Source organism: Wasmannia auropunctata, unplaced genomic scaffold (genome assembly GCF_000956235.1).
Source record: "Wasmannia auropunctata unplaced genomic scaffold, wasmannia.A_1.0 LD336071.1, whole genome shotgun sequence".
Classification (NCBI taxonomy): Eukaryota; Metazoa; Arthropoda; class Insecta; order Hymenoptera; family Formicidae; genus Wasmannia; species Wasmannia auropunctata.
Genome location: NW_012026819.1, coordinates 2089367 through 2106946, shown reverse-complemented (window position 1 = coordinate 2106946; position 17580 = coordinate 2089367). Strand labels below are relative to the sequence as shown.

Genomic DNA, 17580 nt, shown 5'->3' with positions numbered 1-17580 from the left:
ATAATTCAGCTGTCACTCGGCACAAAATATCACAGTCATAAAATAGAGCCTTTAATTAAAATTGTATCAACGTTTCAGCAAATAGCATTAACATAAAACAGAAGAACGATTGGAATATATTTGTTTCCGAATTAAGTTCATTTTGAATACCGCAAAGTCTTTGTTTCAACGTTAACGATGTTAGAGTTACTGTTTTCAGATTTATAATTGCATTTACATACTAATAGGTGTTTTTCCGTTAACTAAACTATTTTGACTTTCTTTCTAACGTACTAATAAGATCAAGTATTTTGCATGGAATTTGAATATTTTCGAGCGAATGTTACGATGTTCAAAGTTCGTCGTATAAAAAAGTTTTTTTCTCATGCTAAACTAATACTACAAGAACACATAGTTTTCACATGTGTACCTGTATTTCCTTTTTTAACGATCATATTTCACCGAATTTATAGTCAACAATATAGTTTCAAATGTACAAAAGTCTAAATGTAGGACAAGACAAGCTTTGCTAAACCTTTGTGAAATCCAAACTTTTGCAACAAAAATGGGAAATTTTCAACGTTGATATGATATTATATCATTACAATCGCAAGGTTTCAGTTTTACAATGGCTTTGCGCACTCAATATATATGCTATCTAATAATTGGGCAAAAATTTTTTACTAAATAAATAAAATTAAATAAAATACTTCCATGGTATTATATACACTTGAAATTATTACAACGTCCATATCTAAATAAGAGCTGGAATAAATATATCTGTCATTAAAATTAAATAGTCTTGGACAGACGTTCTTGAGTAGTTCTAAAAGTTAGAACGAATCAATCTTTCGAGCGGATACGGTAAGGATTTGAAATAAATGAAGAATAGAAAACTGAATTTCACTTTATAAATTCAATTTATCACGAGCAATCCGCAAAAGATTCCCGAGGCGAAATTTCAATTACGTCTCATACTTAATTAAACTTTCGATCGGTTGAAATCTATGAAAACTTTCACACAAGAAAAAAGGAATGCCATTCATCATCTTCTCAACGCGAGCCATTCGAAATTGACAGGACCACATGTAATATATCGCTCGAAATTTACGCGACCATTAAAAAAGTTTAAGATTTATAGGCTGCCTTGGTAATTAATAGGCGTCGCGATTCAATACGTGCGACCTGCTATCTTGAATAACACCTTTCCGATACACGAGCGTGACGGCAACGTATCACCAGCAACGAACCGCATGCGCATTTGCATAGTTTGGAATTCTTCTTAAACGAAACTGGATATTTCGTCTGGCTTATGGAAATTCCTCCGCGTTACTCCACCCTCGCTTTATCGTCCCCTTCTTCATTCATCAGCGAACAGATCCTTATCCTCGTATACTAAGTATGCCCGATAAAATACAGAAAACTTGTAATGCTCTCATTTACTGTTCCTAACTTTGTCCTGAAATGTATAACTTATGCCTTTCCCGAGAATTCCACGAATAAATACGATCCTCTTCGGATCTAAAACTATGTTAACACTTAACAATAAGACTTATTAACGGCCATTAGTATTTGTACGCAGAAATATGTTGCATTTGAAACTAAAATGAATTAAAACTCTGAAATTAAGAAGACATACGACAGCGGTTTTTATGTCAATTAATTTTTGTTAAATATAACTTAAGCAATTAATTAAATCTGTACGATATAACCATATGGAAAATATAGAAAATAAATTCCCAACAAAATGTTCTGATTTTATATGTGTATATAATAACTATACAAATCAAATATCACGTAGATTGTAATTAATTAATGTTATGTATATGTTCATTGTTGAATTTTAAGAATACTTTTTCATATTCAAGGTAATCGAATTGGTCAACATTAATCTCGAAAAATTATGGCTACGATATAACATTTGTGGGAGAGAACCTATTTTCTCCCATTATTCGTAACGTACATAATGCTCTTACGAAGAGAAAAAAGAGAATTCTGCGCTACATACACACACACACACACATACATACACACACACATATTTTATATATATATATATATATATATATATATACACATATATACGCGTGTTTGTTTAGAGAATAAATGTCTATGTGGGTGTAATCAATCATAATTTTGTAGATTTCTGATGAAATTGCCTTAATGAAATCTTTTGTGAAAATCGCTTTTGGAGAGAGTAAGTTTATCTCTATGTGTACACACGCGTCTATATCATCTTATCTTCGTAATGCACGTCTTGTGCTCGTCAATCATTGTGTTTTATTATAAGCATAGATTATAAAAATATCTTTTTACTTGGATTATTATAGATTGTTTAGATTATTTATATAAGACGTTGCAATTATTAAACTCTTCTAGAATAAGCGATGAACGAAAAAAGTCTGGATATATGTTAAAATAAAATTATTTTTAGCTAATAAATAATTTACAAAATACATACGGGCAAAAAATTAAACTTGTATTTATTAAAAATATTAACTAAAGTACAAACAAAAAATCTATATTTTAGACGCATTAATAAAGTTTTTATACGCGCACGAAATGTTGACGATTAAATATCAGAGACATATTTATAGACGTGTTAATATAACCCATCGGAGCTTATCAATTTGCTGGATCTTCTCACACAACACGAAAGTTTTAGGTGTACGTGAGAAAGTGGTGCATGCATATTTAGTCAAGTTAGGCTGGACCACCTGTTACGTTATTCCCTCGTACACTATTTATAAGCTTCTTTTTCCAATCTGTGCTAACACATTAACCGGAGGGTCTAAATTTATCATCATCTGTCACTTTTTGGCATCTTACATTGAATTCAAATGCGTCGACTTGTTTTGTATATATCTCTTCAGTTATTTTGTATATTGTCTATGATATATTGAGATAAATAATACCCTATGTGCATATACTTTTCATGTGCATGAAAGGTAAATTTATCATCGTTTGTATTTCCATTTTATATTTCAATTGTAGCATATTTAGAATAGAAGCTTTATTAAAGTATATAACCGTAACCTATGATCTATGCACGTATGTTGTAATGACAGTGGGCTAATTGTGCTGTTGCAGAATACATTACTAATGATTCTGACACAATACACAAAATGTCGGCGATATTAGAGAAATATAACAATGATTTCATAGAATTGCTGAAGTTTTACAGAATCACCGAATTAACCATTTTCATCAAAATACATAAATCAAAATATGTTTCTTGTTGTCTCGAAACATTATGAAAAATATTAAATTTTTTATATTCTCAAGCGAGAACACAAAAATTTAAATTTACATTTATGTGCAAAGTAAAGTATATTATAAAGTACAGTTCAGCATTCCCTCAGGTGAAAGAGTAAAGGGACCTATTTCCCACAGTATGCGAAAAAATTACGTACCAATTTGCAAAGCATAAATGTCACTGACAGATATAAATGACCGAGCGTCTGGAAAGAAACAGAATGTACGGCGGAAATATCCCATGAAATCCTGAAGATTTTCAGTTTCAAAGAGGCTCCCCGTAACAAACGCGATTCATATAGACCTGAAATATTGGCCTTTACTTCTCTCACAGCTGCTCGCGAGAGCTGCCGGCGGAAAACAAGGAAGGGCTTGAAAGGAAAACTTTAAATCGCCCTGATGGGGCTAATCAGAAATGCAACGATCGACCTCGCGCGAGAGGCGAGACGTACGCTGTCAGGTGTGTTATTAATTACATAAAACCGCCGAAGTACCTCGTTACAGAGTTTAATTACATGACGCGAACGCAATGCACGTGACAGCCCGCTAAAACGACGTTTAACCGGAAATATTAATGATGTGTACCAATACCAGACGAAGAACGATGAATATGCATGTACATACATACGGGGGTAACCATGGCCTGACGTTGATAACCTACGGGGCCTACGATGCTACGTGGGTACGATCCGCAGGGATTTATCTCACGTCGATGAAAACCACCGGAAGACGATAAAAAGCACCCGCTGACGTGTGTACACATTTTTTTTCTCGACTTGACAAAATTATGTTGGATAACGGCGCGCGCAAATAATCGCGACAGTCTCCGAGCGAGGCGTGCATAGATAATTAAACACTGCTAATGCTCAGGCCAACAGTGAGTTATAAATAAAACATACGCGTCGGTGAGCAAAAAAGAGTGCGCCGTAGGTTGCAAGGAAATAAACGGGAGAACAACGTCCGAGATGCAGCGGATAAAATCTCTGCTAGCTAGTGGTTCACATTTCTGTTATGCTCTCTCCATTTTTCTTTTCTCCCTCGATTCGTCCATTTTTCGTTTTACTCGCTTCCCTCCATTTGCCCTACGTTTTGCTTTACTTCCTTCCGCTCTCTCTCTCTCTCTCTCTCTCTCTCTCTCTCTCTCTCTTTCTCTCTCCTCTGTGTGCAGTGTGTGCCCGTTGTTTCTATTTCTTATCGAAGTATCCTATACGGAATCGTCTACGAGAATCCCTCTAAATCTTTAAGATCCTTCGGAAACTTCGACGTCTTAACGATGTCGATGCTGCACCGACGCGACGGACAGGTCCGGCCGGTGTGTAACCAAACAAAGACCGGTAAGATCAATAGATTCACTTCGTGTTCTTATCGAGTCTTGCTAATTTCTGGAGCGGACCGTAGTTAGTCGTAGCCGTCATCAGCCTCAAGAGAATTTTTTTTTTAACGAGAGACGAACGGATAATGTGCGTCGCGCATGGAACGCTTTGTCAGAAGTACGTAGCTTTTATGGATCATTTACTCGAATGACCGAGCGGTACGTGCTTTACCGCGTTTTTACTGTTCTTATATTTTGTTATTTTTGCTTTATACGGCACAGACAAGCGACACAGACATGTCCTCCATTGTCTCGCTGAGTTTATGTCACAGCCTATAAAAGCTTTAATTGGCAATTCGCAGACTATTCGCAACGGCAAACGTAATCGTTTCCGTGTATTGAATCGCAAAGATATAAAATTGAACCTAATCTATCAAAAAACCTTTTCAATTTAGCTTTCATTTAAACATTTTTTTATATTATTTTTCTATTATTCTACAATATTCTATAATAAAAATATTATCATATAGGTAATATCCTATTTGGATATTTTGATATAAAAGCATATTAAAAAATTCATGAGCGCTGATTTAATAAAAGGTAGTTATACAGTTAACGCAGTAATAAAAAATCGTTGCATACGGAATTGTGATGCCTTGACCGCAACAAAATCGTATTAATCTATTTAATATTCAGGAAACATGTATATCAGTCTATTGTCGTTTCGTCAATTGATGACATTTTGCACCAAGCCAAGTCGACGAATTTTCATGTAAATTACGATACGGCGTAATGACACGGTCCGATCAAATCAATAGGCATTAATTGAAATAGAAGCAAAGCAGACCGATCAAGGAGCGTGACGGGTATTGCATTATGCAACACGATGAAGACCGGAGCATTTAACCGACAGAATATATGCAAAGGACGTAGCGAAGGATAACGTTGCTATACGACGGTCTGCGCAGAAAAAGGATTTTTCGCGCAGAAACTTTCACATGATTTTCGTCTTATCGTGAGCAACTGGCGTAAACATTTTTCCGAGATATATACACTTCTTGTTTTTCATCAGGAAAACAAGATCATAAATACATCTCGGTAATGTTTTCATCGAGTACCCGTGTTCAATCTCGACAGGATATTGAGGAGTAACAACTGCAGTAATAACGTTCTTATTTCGCCCTAGAAGAAGGACGCTGTTTCATATCGTTAGTACAAAAATTTTATAGAAATTGAAAAAAACACGATGTCAAATGTATATTTACAATCGTTTGCAATTTTACTAAATTTAAAATTAAGTGTATTTTCTACAAAATTTAATTAATTAATTAATTACTTTATTTATAGCTATCATAGAATAAAATAAATTATATTTTCACGTAAAATATATTGCTACATTCTATATAATCATAATAATTTTTACATTCATTTACTAATTTTAAATCAATTACATTCTGTGAAAATGCTGTATTAAATTTCGAAAAATAAATATTCTTAAGAATAAGAGTACATTTATCTTTTTTTAAATAAAATTGTTGTCAATCTTTCTATTAACTGCTATAATCTAAAATAAAATTGTAGTATTTAATACACACACACACACACACACACACACACAATTGTTAGGAATTAAATACTACACTATTTTTAAACAAACTTGATGTAAGATCTTTTAACATTTAATACACGTGCACGTGAAATACGTAAATACGATTCGTGCAATTTAAACCTGTCAGCTTTCCAAATATAGAGCAAAATTTGATCAATGTTGTACACATGTTCACGAGAACGATAATGGAAAATGCTTTATATGTGCAAATCGATTCAATTTAAAAATAAGACAAATTCAACTCTCTCTCTCTCTCTCTCTCTCTCTCTCTCTCTCTCTCTTTGCCTAAAAAAGATTTAATAAATAATTAAAAGCTCAAAAATCAATTATGTAAAAAAATAATAAAAATGATAATTAAAAAAAGTATAGTTAAAAAACTGCACAAGATTTTCGATTAAATATTACATATTCTTTTACATTTACCGTAATTCTTAATCCATCGTTTATTAATTCTGTAAATCTCATATAAGGCAGAGTGGCTCATTTCCCTCGGCTAATTTCCAATCCTTCGATAACGTTAAATTATTACTCTAGATTACTTAATCCAAATTGATAACCCAGGAGAAACTTGAAAAGCGGATCAGTTATTATCAATAACTCTGGCTAAGCGTGTTAGATACTGGAGATAAAGCCTTAGAAATTTTAATTTAAAAACTAATTAATAAATCAAATCACATTCTTATTCTATTTTTTTAGACCCCATGTTATAATACACTAGATTATATTTTTAATTCAAATATTATATTACAGATAAAATATCATTAATGTATCCGTAATTATCTTGCAATATTTTTTTATAACTCTTTAAAGTTTAAATATTTTAATATTATATTTTACAGTTTAAAAATATCGGGTGTTAATCGAGATATGCATGAAGCATCAGAGATGGCCTTATTTATTCGGGAAATGATTTACAGATTAACATCATGCCCGAACGTATTCTTCAGAAATTGAGTTTCTCTTTACCCAAGCAATGTCACCTGCATACTAAAGCGATCTGGGTCATACGATAATAATCTTTTTTTGTAGGGAATCGTTCAAGTAATAGTGGTATATAGAAAGCAGGAGACGAGCAAAGGATATAGAAGAGATTGGATAAATCCAGACTCGCTATTAAAAATTAAATTTGCGGTACCGCTTTCAGAACCTGGCCCCGATTCGATTCGTTTTTCTCATCGATCCGATCATAAGTATAGGCTAAGTACGTCCATCTCCTTAAGCGCGATAATTCTGGTTCTGTTTCCTCTTATCAGTTCAAACGCCCAAACCGATCATCGTAAACGTCCAAACCGATTAATTATGCAGCAATAAACAATTTCTATCTTGTGGATCGGGTATGTATATATCAGTAATATATATGTATGTATAGAATAACATTATACTCATCAATAAGAGTCTCTTGTACGGTTTCCTACGGCAATTAAAGTCACGACGCAAACGATAAAATCTTCGAAGTCATCGAACTTTTGTAAGGTCGACTACTCTCTTTGTGGATTTTTCTGCGCGAACAGAGAACGAGTAGAGAGTTCAATTAAGCCAGTTCACTAGCGCAAAGGGAAGCACAATGAGGCGGAGAACAAGAAGGGCTGCCGACAATTAAAATATTCGATCGAAGTAGGGGAGAAAGTATGAATTAGCTTTGTCGACGCGGCGCGTGGGTGAATTATAACTTTTTCAATAATAAACTCATCGATTCACTCTCCGCGATCTGCTTTGTGATGCTCATGGCTTTTGACCAGATAATCCCCGTTTCTCCCTTCTTTTAATCAACAAGCTTGACGTCACGTTTTTGAAACAGCTGTCGCGTCCTATCGGAAACTTTGGATCGAAATAACAAACTGCGAACGTGCTAGATGATTTCCTCAAATTTTTGCATCGATAGCGGAATTCATGTCTTTCCCGATGGCAAACTTCATCGAGCGAAGTTAGATGAATCAAGTTTGGACAGCAGGGAGATGAGCGGTCCAAAGCAGCTTCAAGAAAGTTCTGGCTTACTCTTGGGATCGTGCTTGCCAACCGTCCATAAAATTACGACCAGCTCGTAAAAATGAGTCAAAACTGGACGTTTGCATTTTAAGAACGCAAGTAAAATAGCAGAGACTTTAGTAAAGATATTTAAAAGTATAAGAAAACCATTATAGGTATTTGCATATTTTTTAAACTATCGATTGACAGACAAGGATGTAAAAGACACGATAAGAATGTAAAATTAATTTTTACGACATTATTAAAAAAAATTGCGTTAGTTTAAAAGAAAATTTTAACTTTTAGTAATGCAGATAGAGCGTTATTACGAAAAAAGTTTTCCTATGTATTGATCTTTTTGTATAAAGTAGAAATTCCGTACGCGTGATATATATATATATATATTAATATATATATACATATATGTACCCATAGAAAGTGGATTGATAGGTCTAGGGCATCCTGCATATAAATCGAAATACGGTAATTATACAACATGTATGTCAATGGATCTGATTGATGATGCATAATAGTAATTCATTAATGTGCTTTAGCGGCGAAATGCTAATTTGTAAACCAATCTTACTCGCCATTCATATTTGATTTCGTAAATGGCAGAACTCTCCAATTAGCAAATGGATTTTCTGCAGCAAATACGTCTGTGTGAAGCCATAAAGCGGCAGAGACCTTCCATGCTAATATGTGGGCAAACTAGCTTATTAATAATATTCTCAAACTTTGAACGATCATGAGAGTACACTAATAAGTGAAATAATCATAAATATTGTACTATTACCTTGTATATGGAATCGCAAATGTAAAAAATTTCAATTGTAGCAATAAAATTCTCCGAATAGAAAATTTTCCCTGCACACAGCTAAAAAGTTACTAAAACTTTAGTATTATATTTAAATCAAGAACAAATTTAATTATGATTGTGATTATCAACTTTCATATCAATATCAACTGTATTTGATTATTCTATCTCTCTTGCCTTTTCAATACTGATGTATTTTTGCATATTTTGTGCACGTTTGGTGTGCAAATATGATATATTCGAAAATTCGATGCGACAGAGATGTACGCAAATTATGAAGTTATGATCAGATGCATTGATGAAAGCATTGGCAGGAATATTGAAGATACCTGATTAATATTTTATGTGAAAGTTAATGAAAATCCCATTCACATCAATAAATGCTGGCACGTATTGTTAATTTATTAGAATTCATTCTTTATAATAAATCCATACGTATTGGAAAGAAAACCAATATTAAATGATTTTCAAGACAATCTGATAATTGTTTCTATTTAATTATAAACAGAGAAATTAAAACATTTCATCTCATTAACGTTTCTTTATCAACGCGCGTATATTATCCTACCATAAAGTATATCAAACAAATTATTCTTTTTTTTCTAATTTGAAGAAAATATATATCTATTATAGATTTTTCATAATTTTTATTGTATGTCAATAAATGATTTCTTTTTTTTCGTGTTAAGATTTATTATCCGAATACAATTTTTATTTTCTTAATACAAAACTAAATTCATTAAGAAGTTTAATTTTTACATGAAAACTTCGAATGTTTACAGCAAAACATAATAAAACACCTTTAATGCACATATATTGAATTATTATCTTCTGTCCTATCTTCATATTGTAAATGTTTAATAAAAGATGCGTATTATCACGAACTTCTCAACTCCAATCTTCAGCAAAGGTCTACTAAATTGAAAGCAGATTAATCCTTCTTAGATTAAGCTTTCCTCTCAAGATTTTAGCAACATGTACGGTACGAACGATACGCGTGACATAGATGCGCGCATTAAGTCATGGACGCTATGCATTATAATAAGTAGTATTTTTATATTGTATTTTTTGTATATCTTCAATGAGAAACACAAAAGAGTCAAATGTCCATATAATTTATAATATCAATATTTAACATATAAAAGAGAAATTAATACTACAAAAATCGTGCTTCTTTAAAAATATGGAGCTTCCTGAAAATTATTTTAAATTTTTATAAAAAAATAATAAGTAGTTACATATTTTAAAAGTTACAATAAAGCATTATAAATTCATGTAAGAGATATGACTAAATTAATTTTTACGCATTAAGGTGTATACTTTTTATTATATGTAGTTTTATACTTTATAAATATTGTATTGCTGCGCGAAGAATCTGCATTAAATTTCAATTTTAATTTGCAATTTTTATTAAAATCTTGTTAGACATAAAATCGGAAGAGTTTCACTAGCGCGGATAATAACGTGAAGTCTTATTTCTTTCTTTCAAGAATAAAACAAACTCGCCGGCTTTTCCATTAGCAGAATGAAAGCCGGAGAGACGACGTGTGGCAATTGCAATTACGAGGGTAATTCTCGGAACAACACAAGATTTTGACGAAGATGAAAGAGGAACGGATTACATGTGCTTTATTGTGTTGTGTGATGAATTCCCCACTAATGTGACGCAACATTTCTAGACTGTCACATTAAAGATAAATCGCGACCATCTGAGAGGTGTAATAAAGAAAAACTAGGAAAGTTGGAAAGTTTTTCCTAAACTTCTACACGTAACAGCTGTCGCACAGAACGCATCGCAAGAATTTCACTTTCTCTGTATGATTCAGATCGGGCACTATTTATCTCAGCCATCATACTCACCGACGGAAAACGTGGAGTATCGTCGAGGATCGACGAGGAAATTGATAACGAAGAGTTCCCGAAACTGATCTCAGATGCGGTAGCGGGAATTACGAATCAATTTGAAAATACCCGAGCGCGAAGCGACGGAAACTCCGTCGTCTTTTGAACAAGAAGTGTGCGTGTGATTGCGTGTCGGGGCGCGGACTGAGCGACTGGGAGCACAGTCGTCTCCGGTTGTCCCACCCCACGGCTTCCTCAACACCATCCCCTACTCGGTTCATCCCCCTCATGCTTTCACCCCCGCCATGAAGCTCCAAAGCTCCCAGACCCCACACTCGGTACTCCCGACACTTCCAGTACCGTCCGTCGTCAGCGCCAACGCCCTTGCGCACTAGGGACGTCTGCGAAGCGTGGCACCTCCGGTCGGTCCTTTGGCACTCGACACCTCAAATTGTGTTCTCCCTCTTGGCGTTCAGCCTCGAATCTACTTCACGTTTTCACCTGTCATGTCTACCCTCGCCAACAACCTGTTCCTTTTTTCCGAATTTAATCCCCTGCTCAGTTTACCGCGAAGCGGTTGTTGAGTCACGGAGTCTCATGGCACCGCGTAATAGTCGACGCAGGGTGCGCGTCTACGTACTACTACCTACTACTACTACTACTACTACTACTTGCTACGAAACAGCTACAGCATCGATCTGCAATTTGAATCATGTTGCAAAAATTTTCCAGTTCGGAACGCTCGAAATATCGAATGGCGCGGTTTCGTTTCAAAATGCAATATAACCGTAATTTAAACGATAGTTCCCGAACAGTAGTTACTTAAAGTAGCGCGCAAATTTTTGGCACAGATGGTGCGACAATGTTAACTTCAAGTTTTCGAATCTTCAGAGACTATTTTTTAACTTTTAAAGAAGTAAACCGCAAATATAATTATTTCGAATAATTAAAATTCATTAATAAAATATAATTCTTGTATATAATTTCATTTTTCCAAAAATTAATTTCTCATTAATAGATATAGAACAAGACTATAATATATTTATGATCAATCTTATTTTATTTTATTGCATTTTTCTTGTGACCTTGACTTTTATGCTATAAAAATCAATCTAATTATATATCTTTTATAATTTAATAATTTTTAATAATGTAGTTGTATCAAGATAACATTAATTGCAATTTTATTCAGTAAATTAATTCTTAAATTAATCGATCTGTAAAATGAAAAAAACCGAGATCGTAAGAAATGCACATCCAATCACTCATGATCAACCCGTAAACTAATTCTCCGACCTCCACTTTTAGTTACTCTAGATACCATTACCTTTGTGTGAGCTTTCATCTAACTTATCTCTGTTAGCTCTCGACCCACAGTTTTCTCTACTTCAATTTTATTCTCGATCTATTTTTCAAATCAACCTGCGCAATTCTTCTCTAATTCCATTTACTCTTCGCATTTTCCCAATAAACTATATATACATTTATATACATATATAAATATTATACTCGGCGAGAAAATACATTGTATATTACTGAAATATATATAATGAAATATAATACTATTACTGAAATATAAATCTCTCTCTCTCTCTCTCTCTCTCTCTCTCTCTCTCTCTCTCTCTCTCTCTCTCTCAAAAGAATTAATTATTAACAAATCATTATAAATATTTTTATATAATATTTTATTACATTTTAAGTTCTTCGATAATTATTTTTATAAATAGATAAGTTTTCAAAAAACTTTTATTGGGAAAATAAAAAAAAGCAGTACAGTTAACTTAATATCATCAAAGAACTTTGAAATATGTGTCTGCGTTTACTTTCTCAAAATCACTGATGGTTAAGGTGCTATCGGTGATTCAAGGTTAGTGGGGTGTTGAAAATGGGTGAAGAGAATAAAATGCTCCATTGGGAGTGAGTTAGGTTGGAGTCGTTCAAGGTTTTGAAAAAGAATAACGAAAAGGGTTGGAAAGATTTTATCATAATTCCACTAAATTGAACATATCATCGTAATAAGGTATCAGGAGACGCGGTAGCGGCTCTTGCCAAGTATGTTTTTTCGCTCAGGAGACGTTTGTAACTTATAAGCTGTTAACGCAAATGTTCAGATGTCTTCTCCTACAATACATATATAAATCTATTATTAGAGAGACATCTTTCTCTCGGATTATTAAATTTTAAATCAAATCAATATAACAAAATATCTAACTTGTTCCTTTAATAAATGCATCAAATACCTTGCTATGAACTTTATTCAGTCGTAAACGCGAAAATACGAATTGCAAATATATTTCTCAACGTGTTCAGACTACATCTCGGCAAAACGCGAAGAAATTGACAGCTTGATTTTCAATACTTTCCAAAACGAACTTCTCCTCGAGGAAAAGTCTACAACATAATTCATAAGCTGGAATATAAGCTTGGATATTTGGCTCCAAAGATAGCCCATTAAAGCAGTTAATAAAGAACGGTTCCCAATAACGATTTTGCTCAGACTTCACCTAAGACCATTTCCATCCTCTAAGCTGGATAAACCGGGATCAATGATAAGCTTCTCGAATCACAGTTAGCCACAAAGTGCACTCTGCTACGATTTTTCGATCATCGATGTGAAATTGAAACATAAAAATTTGTCATCGTAAACTTTTACATGAAATTTTAATGGATTATTCAAACGGATATATGCAGTAAATGACATCTTAATATAACAGATAAATGTCTATTAACACAGTTATATCATTTCATTTTTACGTTAACGCACAAATGCGTGCAAGGTTTATATCTTGACGTATAAAGCACTTTCCTTATTTTCTAGCGCCTACGAAGAGTGGCAGAGTGCACTTGCGATGCCTGGAAATGGCGTTTTATCGTAAGATGCATACGCATATTCCCGGGGCACTCCGCGGAAGCTGACTGAATTGGGTTTTGGCATAATACTCCAAACGTTTCTTTTTCGCGTTTCTTCCGGTCGAATACGCTAAACATTTCTTTCTCACGTTTCGCCGAGATATAATCTAAAAACGCGTTAAGAAATGCCAGCTGTAATCCGTATTTTCGCATTTTAATATCTCAAGAATACGTGAAATTTAACGTGTCTATAAAAGAAAATGTTTAACGATTGCATTAGGATAGTCACATTATTTAGATAGGTGAGCAAAAATGAGAAAAAGGATCATAAACAAATAATTTCTTTTAAATCATAGTTTTTCTAAAAGCTCGCGTGTAAGTACCCTCTTGCAATCTCATATCAGTAATTGGGTGCCTCATATGCAAATGTCCAGGAAATTCCGCGCAACCAGTGACAACCGCATCACCGTTTCTCAAAATGCGTGAAATGAAATCCATTCGTAGCTCTCGTTCCACATCGTCGTGTAATTGCATTACGGTATTTACGTCGTCAACGAGACGCTTCGAAATCACCAGGCGCTCGAAGGTAATTTCCATGAAATAAGGACGAGAGGAAATTTTGTCGCGCGATCAAGTAAAACACTTTGCCTATAATCCGCCATTTACGTATTTCGAAACGTAAAACGACGTCTTTTGTAGCACAATAAGCTTAATCGAAACTACTTGTTATGATTGCTTTCAATTAAATTGGTAAGTATACGAAGGCATTTTATTACAATTAAATCTCTGTTACAATTATTTCGAAATGAACGCGATTATCCTTTCGAGCCATAAAATGTAAAACAAGTGAAACACTCTGCGCTATTACGCGCCCAACTTCCAGCTTTAAAGAGTTAATAATGGACAAATATTTGAAAGCTTGTACAAAGCAGTAAAATATTACAGTTTATCGTTTTCCAAATATGGAATAATCTATACAATAACCTACTTTTCCGAGTACTTGAATATAAATTCATAAAAATACAATCGAATCTCGATAATTCGAATCTCAAGGGAGGAGCTTTAAAAATCTTCGAGTTATAGAAGTTTCGACTTATCAAAGTTGAGTAAAACAGAATTGATGTGAAAATTCAACTTACGAAAGCTTTGTAATACGAGAGTTTATAATTTTCTGATTATAATGGTTTTTAAAGGAAAAAATTCGAGTGGTTTTCAAGTTATAGAGGTTCGAGTTATCGAGATTCACAAAAAATATTCAACATATACCATTTATCTTCCACAAGACATACTTTACTTTTTCCATAAATGTTCAATTTCTTACAAAAAATTTACTCGCATATACTAGGTCAAGTGAAAGTAATATTATTTCAAGTATCATTTTATAAAGTATCATTTTTATTATATATTGAAGCATGCATTGAAATTTTACCTTGCCAAATAAAAATAAAAATTCTGTTAAAGGGTATGAAAGAAATCAAATCCGTTTTCTTTTTAAAAGCATAATGGAATAAATTTATTTTTAAAAGATTAATAAGATGTTTTTAATAATATAAATTACAAAATATAATAAATTGTACGCACTCTTTACAGATCTAATATAATTTAAGTCCTTTAGTCGAAGAATTTTCGAAAAAAAGAGAAACTACATTTCCACGTATCAGCAAGTCTAACATTACTAACATACTGACATTCAAACAAGAAGAACCAGTTGGTATTCCGGATGTTAGTTAAAGGTTTACTAGAGCAGGCGTGCGAGGAATAAAACGTTTCGTTACATGAGAAGAGGCGAAAGAGTAGAACGTGGAGAATCACAGGAAATTGCTGCCAAGAAAGGACTCGGAGAACTTTTGCAACATTTAGAATCAAGAGAAAACGTTACTGCGATAAAACTTAAATGAGAAAATATGATTAAATTTTACATAAAACACAAAATCAAGAAAGGACATTGTTAGTAATTCTAATATAAAATAATTAAATATATGCTTAAATGTAATATTTAATGCCGGTCAATTCTTAACTAAATATTATTAAGTGCAAACAAACAATTTCCAATTAGATATTTATTAGTCACCAAATATAATATCTATGTTAATTATCGTTTTTCCCAAAATAAAATTAATATTAATATACGTATACATTTTACGTTTTATATTTTCAGCAAAAAGCATTGCAAATAAAGTATCTATGTTAAGTATCGTTTTCCCCAAAATAAAATTAATATTAAAATACGTATACATTTTACGTTTTATATTTTCAGCAAAAGTGCATTGCAAGTAAAATAAATCGAAGATTCTACTACAATAATTCTATTACATAAATTTAAAGATCTCTATTTTTATACAGTAAAAGTTTGCGTTGCGGCATTATCACGGATTAACTTTAATTCTTTTAAAGATCGTGATTAAATTAGTACAAGAAAAAAGAACTTTTTTATTACACGATTGTACCACGTATACCAGCGCGGTTCATCATTTTTACCAATTTTCTGCAAGATTATTCTAGCGTGCAGCTTTCTGCCACTGACTTTATTTTATGCTTTTTATCTGGTGTTTTATTTGGCTCTCGTCTTATTAACCAAGCTTCCAGTTTCATGCAACGGGAAAACGTGAAATGACGAATCTCGAGCTTCGCGATAAGATGTATTAGATTTACTCGAATTAATTTCGCAACCGCGTTTTCATTCTTAAGACGTACTCTATAGACGTACTTGCAAATAAGAATTAAGAAAAAATTATCTCTCGAGGAACAATTGTTATCTTTATATTTTTTCAAATATAATCTTTGAGATCTCCGAATAAAAAATATTTATATTAGTTATACAAATTCTATTTCCTTTTTCTTCCTCTTTAGACAGAAATAAAATGAAATTAAAACAATTTCAACATCCATCAAAGAATACATACAAGTATATATTTTATTTTCAAATATAAAATAACAAAAAATATAGAATTAGAGATTTACTTAGTTATTAAGTAATAACAAGATAAATTGTATTTCCCCTTTAAAAATAAGGCAGATATTATATGGGAGTATCATGTTAAAAAAGTAATAAAATTAAATTTAGACATCTCGCCTCTGTCATTGAGCAAATTTAACTCCAGATAAAAGTGCTCATTTTATTCGTCAGAGACCACATTAATGCTTTTATATACCATATCATATTTCTTCTTATTTGAAATATTCAGAGTGCATTATATATTCATCAATGCATCACAAAGAATGTTAAAAAGAAACGGAACATAAAGATATAACCATGATCCATTTATCTAGGCTATATCTATACATATATTATAATATCATATATATACATATATAATTTATGATACTTATTATAATAATAGTAACAATAATATGGAATTTCCTGAATTAACAATGATTCACAATTTCCTGAATTGGAAATAATTAATATCAGTGCTTGTAAGCAATAACAGTATCTAGTTGTCCAAATTTAACGACTTGATGATTATTTTATCATAGGACATACGCGATGCTCATATTTTATCACCGACTTTATAAAGACTATTTACGATCTCGCAAATTGTTTTTTAACTTACATTAAATTCAGCTTTATCAAATTCAAAGAATTTCAATTTACAATCTCTTAGCTATATTTTCAACATTAGTATCCCACGCGTTTAAACTAGCTGCGCATACTTTTTGTCCAAAATCCATTTTTGTTTCGTCACTAATTTGCATTAGAAACTCAAAGAGCTTCCATAATACAAGACTTAAATGCGAAAAAAATATTGAAAGTTTGCAATGGCTTTTAGAACGACGCCCTTCCTCGGCGTTTTTCTTTTTTATTTTGCAGTTTAACGCGTTATTCTCTGAAGCGCATAAACTTTTCTGATGATAGAATCTTTTCAATGGCTATCCCCTTCACGCGCTGCTGAGCTCGTTGATTTCATTCATGGCCGATCGGAGTTTCTTTCATTCACAGTATTCTGTACA

At 32.8% G+C, this 17580-nt stretch overlaps 1 protein-coding gene and 1 long non-coding RNA gene across 4 annotated transcripts in view; both read right to left on the bottom strand.

Moving 5' to 3' along the window:
* LOC105449921 overlaps positions 1-10980 on the bottom strand; it is a 59677-nt gene extending 48697 nt beyond the window's left edge. For both annotated transcript variants that reach the window (XR_974389.1, XR_974388.1), the window contains exon 1: positions 10798-10980. This is a non-coding gene — a long non-coding RNA (uncharacterized LOC105449921). The remainder of the gene's footprint in view (positions 1-10797) is intronic.
* LOC105449919 (Kv channel-interacting protein 1) overlaps positions 1-17580 on the bottom strand; it is a 127614-nt gene that overhangs the window by 79386 nt on the left and 30648 nt on the right. The window lies entirely within an intron of this gene.